Genomic DNA, 6093 nt, shown 5'->3' on the forward strand with positions numbered 1-6093 from the left:
GCGCGGCGGCGGAGCAGGGCCGTCCCCTCGTCCCCGCGCTCGCGCACCCTCGCCCCCGCTGCAGGGCTGTGCCGCGGCCCCCCCCCCCCCCCGGCACGCGCGCCTGTGAAATGCAGGCGCGGCCCTGCCGCCGCCGCCCCGCAAGCCGTGCGCGTGCGAAATGCAGGCGCAGCCCTGCCGCCACCGCCCCGCAAGCCGTGCACGTGCGAAATGCAGGCGCAGCCCTGCCGCCGCCGCCCCGCAAGCCGTGCGCGTGCGAAATGCAGGCGCAGCCCTGCCGCCACCGCCCTGCAAGCCGTGCACGTGCGAAATGCAGGCGCAGCCCTGCCGCCGCCGCCCCGCAAGCCGTGCACGTGCGAAATGCAGCCGCGGCCCTGCCGCCACCGCCCCGCAAGCCGTGCACGTGCGAAATGCAGGCGCAGCCCTGCCGCCGCCGCCCCGCAAGCCGTGCGCGTGCGAAATGCAGCTGCGGCCCTGCCGCCGCCGCCCCCGCAAGCCGTGCACGTGCGAAATGCAGGCGCGGCCCTGCCGCCGCCGCCCCGCAAGCCGTGCGCGTGCGAAATGCAGGCGCAGCCCTGCCGCCGCCGCCCCGCAAGCCGTGCGCGTGCGAAATGCAGCTGCGGCCCTGCCGCCGCCGCCCCGCAAGCCGTGCACGTGCGAAATGCAGGCGCGGCCCTGCCGCCGCCGCCCCGCAAGCCGTGCGCGTGCGAAATGCAGGCGCAGCCCTGCCGCCGCCGCCCCGCAAGCCGTGCGCGTGCGAAATGCACGCGCAGCCCCGCGGCTGCTGCCCCGCCAGCCGCGCGCACGCGACGCGCCGTCGCAGCCCCGCACGGCCACGCTCGCCGCAGACCGCGTGTTGCACGCACGCACTCCTGGCTTCCCCAGGAAACCGCGCTGAGCGCGGCGCGGCGCACGGACCTTTAATCTCCCCCGGCCGCGCTGGTGCCAGCTTCCTTCCCGGCCTCGCCCCTTCCCGCGCCCAGCTCCGCGCCCGGCGCCGCCTCCCCGGCCGCAGCTGGGTGCCTGGAGGCGCCAGGCGGGCGGGATCGCGCTGGGCGCTAACGGCGAGGACGCGCCAGCCGCCGGCCCCGGCCCCGCGACGCCCCGGCCCCGCTCCCGCTCTCTGCGCCTCGAGCCGTACATTTTTCCAGGAGCGGGTCGGCGGGGGCTCCCCCGGGAAGGGAGGCTCCCGGTGCTGGATTTGGGGCACTGGGAGCGTGACGGCCGCGGGAAGGAGCATCTCGGCGTCATGCCGGGGAGAGCTCCCTGCCCTCGGAGCGGGGACGGGAGCAAAGTTAATGTTCCCTTTTTCGCTTCCCGTCCTCGCCCTCTCCCTCCCTCCGCCGCTCATGCATCCCCTCCGAGCGCCCCCAAACCCCCCTCCGAGCACCCCCAACCCCCCCAAGAGCTTAGCTGTGTTGTGGCAACCCCCGTCAAGGTAAAAATCCCGAAAAACTCCGGATGCCTCCGGCTTCCCGCCGGGGAGGGGCTCTGTGGCCGGCTCCGACCCCCGCTCAGGGACGCCTCCCCCCGGGCAGTCCGCACACAGCGTGGCACCCCAGATCCCATTTTCTCCCCCCAGTAAAACGCCGCCGGATGTCCCGGGCCGCGGGGCAGCTCCCCGCAGAGCCCCAGGCCCGGCGGGACCTTTGAAAGCCCTTTTGCATCCTGCTCGAGGCTTTTAGGCTGGCGGAGACGGAGCGAGCGTGCCGGGACCGGAGCCACCGCCCGCTCCGTGCCGGGGCCGAGGCGCCGGGCGGGTGTCGCAGCGGGGCGCGACGGCCCCTGGGCGCCGAGCAGCAGAGGAACAACTTGTTCGGCGGAGATAAGTGACGGTCGCGGGCGCAGCTCCTGCGGTCGCCGTGTTGTGTCGTGTTACGTTGTACTTTCCTACTCCCTGCGCTGCAGGAATAATTTAGGTTGATATTTCTCGTCCGCTGTTGCAGAAACCCAAGTGCTTTCCTTGAACTAAGGAAACCTCCGGAATCAGCGGTGCAAAACGCTTGCAACCTTTCAGTCGCGCATTTTCTACATCCAAAAGTTGGGGCTTGAGGGCCGGGAATCGCTTCCCGCTTCAAAGCTCGCAGCGCCGCTGCACGCTGCACGCTACAGCCTTCCGGGGCGCTGAACGCAACGCGACGCGCCGAACGGGCACGGGGCAGCGCGAGAGCCGCCCCGCAGCGAGCCGGGGGGACGCGCGTGCCGGGGGGCTCGGGGGGCGCTCGGAGCTCCGCTCCCCGGGGGGGATGCATGGGGGGCTCGGGGGGCGCTCAGAGCTCCGCTCCCCGGGGGGGACGCGCGGGGGGCTGGGGGGGCGCTCGGAGCTCTGCTCCCCGGGGGGACGCGCGGGGGGCTGGGGGGGCGCTCGGAGCTCCGCTCCCCGGGGGGGACGCACGGGGGGCTCGGGGGGCGCTCGGAGCTCTGCTCCCCGGGGGGACGCGCGGGGGGCTCGGGGGGCGCTCAGAGCTCCGCTCCCCGGGGGGACGCGCGGGGGGCTGGGGGGGCGCTCGGAGCTCTGCTCCCCGGGGGGACACGCGGGTGGCTCGGGGGGCGCTCGGAGCTCTGCTCCCCGGGGGGATGCGCGGGGGGCTTGGGGGGCGCTCGGAGCTCTGCTCCCCGGGGGGACGCGCGGGGGGCTCGGGGGGCGCTCAGAGCTCCGCTCCCCGGGGGGGACGCACGGGGGGCTCGGGGGGCGCTCGGAGCTCCGCTCCCCGGGGGGGATGCATGGGGGGCTGGGGGGGCGCTCGGAGCTCTGCTCCCCGGGGGGACGCGCGGGTGGCTCGGGGGGCGCTCGGAGCTCTGCTCCCCGGGGGGGACGCACGGGGGGGCTCGGGGGGCGCTCAGAGCTCCGCTCCCCGGGGGGGACGCACGGGGGGCTCGGGGGGCGCTCGGAGCTCTGCTCCCCGGGGGGGACGCGCGGGTGGCTCGGGGGGCGCTCAGAGCTCCGCTCCCCGGGGGGACGCACGGGGGGCTCGGGGGGCGCTCGGAGCTCTGCTCCCCGGGGGGGACGCGCGGGTGGCTCGGGGGGCGCTCAGAGCTCCGCTCCCCGGGGGGACGCACGGGGGGCTCGGGGGGCGCTCGGAGCTCTGCTCCCCGGGGGGGACGCGCGGGTGGCTCGGGGGGCGCTCGGAGCTCCGCTCCCCGGGGGGACGCACGGGGGGCTCGGGGGGCGCTCGGAGCTCCGCTCCCCGGGGGGGATGCGCGGGTGGCTCGGGGGGCGCTCGGAGCTCCGCTCCCCGGGGGGACGTGCGGGTGGCTCGGGGGGGCGCTCGGAGCTCCGCTCCCCGGGGGGGACGCGCGGGGGGCTGGGGGGGCGCTCGGAGCTCTGCTCCCCGGGGGGACGCGCAGGGGGCTCGGGGGGCGCTCAGAGCTCCGCTCCCCGGGGGGACACGCGGGTGGCTCGGGGGGCGCTCGGAGCTCCGCTCCCCGGGGGGGACGCGCGGGGGGCTGGGGGGGCGCTCGGAGCTCTGCTCCCCGGGGGGACGCGCAGGGGGCTCGGGGGGCGCTCAGAGCTCCGCTCCCCGGGGGGACGCGCGGGGGGCTGGGGGGGCGCTCGGAGCTCTGCTCCCCGGGGGACGCGCGGGGGGGCTGGGGGGGCGCTCGGAGCTCCGCTCCCCGGGGGGACGCGCGGGGGGCTGGGGGGGCGCTCGGAGCTCTGCTCCCCGGGGGGACACGCGGGTGGCTCGGGGGGCGCTCAGAGCTCCGCTCCCCGGGGGGGACGCACGGGGGGCTGGGGGGGGCGCTCGGAGCTCCGCTCCCCGGGGGGACGCGCGGGGGGCTCGGGGGGCGCTCGGAGCTCTGCTCCCCGGGGGGACGCGCGGGGGGCTCGGGGGGCGCTCAGAGCTCCGCTCCCCGGGGGGACGCGCGGGGGGCTGGGGGGGCGCTCGGAGCTCCGCTCCCCGGGGGGACGCGCGGGGGGCTCGGGGGGCGCTCGGAGCTCCGCTCCCCGGGGGGACGCGCGGGGGGCTGGGGGGGGCGCTCGGAGCTCTGCTCCCCGGGGGGACGCGCGGGGGGCTCGGGGGGCGCTCGGAGCTCTGCTCCCCGGGGGGGACGCGCGGGGGGCTGGGGGGGCGCTCGGAGCTCTGCTCCCCGGGGGGACGCGCGGGGGGCTCGGGGGGCGCTCGGAGCTCTGCTCCCCGGGGGGACGCGCGGGGGGGCTCGGGGGGGGCGCTCGGAGCTCTGCTCCCCGGGGGGGACACGCGGGTGGCTCGGGGGGGCGCTCGGAGCTCTGCTCCCCGGGGGGACGCGCGGGGGGCTCGGGGGGCGCTCAGAGCTCCGCTCCCCGGGGGGACGCACGGGGGGCTCGGGGGGGCGCTCGGAGCTCTGCTCCCCGGGAGGATGCGCGGGTGGCTCGGGGGGCGCTCAGAGCTCCGCTCCCCGGGGGGACGCGCGGGGGGCTGGGGGGGCGCTCGGAGCTCCGCTCCCCGGGGGGACGCGCGGGGGGCTCGGGGGGCGCTCGGAGCTCTGCTCCCCGGGGGGACGCGCGGGGGGCTGGGGGGGCGCTCGGAGCTCTGCTCCCCGGGGGGGACGCGCGGGGGGCTCGGGGGGCGCTCGGAGCTCTGCTCCCCGGGGGGACGCGCGGGGGGCTCGGGGGGGCGCTCGGAGCTCTGCTCCCCGGGGGGACGCGCGGGGGGCTCGGGGAGCGCTCAGAGCTCCGCTCCCCGGGGGGGACGCGCGGGGGGCTCGGGGGGGCGCTCGGAGCTCTGCTCCCCGGGGGGACGCGCGGGGGGCTGGGGGGGCGCTCGGAGCTCCGCTTCCCGGGGGGGACGCGCGGGGGGCTCGGGGGGCGCTCGGAGCTCCGCTCCCCGGGGGGACGCGCGGGGGGCTCGGGGGGGCGCTCAGAGCTCCGCTCCCCGGGGGGACGTGTGTGCCGGGGGGCTCGGGGGGCACTCAGAGCTCTGCTCCCCGGGGGGACGTGCGTGCCGGGGGGCTCGGGGGGCGCTCGGAGCTCCGCTACCCGGGGGCACACGGGTGCGTGCTGGCAGCGGTGGCCTCCCCTCCGCGCGTTGCCCTGGCACCTCGCAGACTTTCACTGATTCGCTGCATTTGTTTCGATTTCCCCGAAAGTTCCCCTTAGCAGATGGACGCCACCCTTGAGAAACATGCCCCAGGGCCTGGAAAGAGGAACCGGACGCTGCTGTCCACAGGACGGCTCGGCGCAGAGGGCTGCTCGAGGCAGGCAGCCTCTGCACGCGTGACACGGTGCTGGTGGGTGATCCAGGGGCAAGAGCAAGCGCTGCTGTTGCTCCTGCCTCTTACTGGGGAAGCCCTTGGGTCTCTGCGGCCTGGCTGGCTGTGGGGAGATGGGTGCAAGCTTAGAGCTGGTGGAAAAGCATGTGAATGATGCTGGGAGCGGCCTAGTAACGCCTGGGTTTGGTGTTGCATAGCTCAGTCATGTTTGCTGAGCAACTCGGGTTGTCCCACCTTGGTGGAAATGGAGCGCGAGGTGGGCTTTTGACCCCGAGAACATGACCACAGAGCAGGGATGAGGCTCCTGAGCTGGCTCTGCGGGTGCTAGCCCCAAAGCTGCTTCTTCCAGAAGCGCAGATGTCCAAATGGCTCTTTGGAAGAGGCTGAAAAGGAGACATCAGCTTGGACCACACTGGTGGGGTCCAGCTAGCAACAGAGCTGCCCTGAGGAGCCGTGGAGAGCGAGGGACCTTGCCGGGGTCTCTCACCCCACATCTTGAGCAGAGCTGTGGCACAGCAGAGACAGCATCTGCTCGAGCAAACGTGGTGCGAGCGGATGAGAAGGGAAGCACAAGGGCCTGGAGCTGCCGCAAGCTCGGCCGCGCCGGGGCCGGATGCTCCAGCCTGGCCCTTCGCGGAGCTCTCGGCGCTGGGCGCCCCGAGCCCAGCCGCTTGCGCTGCGCCCGGAGCGGAGTCGGGGTCCCGCCGGGACACAGCGGGGATGCAGGCGGGTGCCACGAGGGGCTGGGGCGTCTCCCCCCGCCGAAAATCCCGTCTCCCAAGCTGGGACGCCCGGGCTGCCCAATGGCCCCCCTTGCAGGCGCCCGCGCGGGGAGAGCCGGAGGTGCCCGGCTGCCTCCCGCCGCGGCCGGCGGAGGTGGGAGAGCGGGGGGCGCCCGCGGGA

This window comes from Rhea pennata, chromosome 4 (assembly GCF_028389875.1).
Source record: "Rhea pennata isolate bPtePen1 chromosome 4, bPtePen1.pri, whole genome shotgun sequence".
Classification (NCBI taxonomy): Eukaryota; Metazoa; Chordata; class Aves; order Rheiformes; family Rheidae; genus Rhea; species Rhea pennata.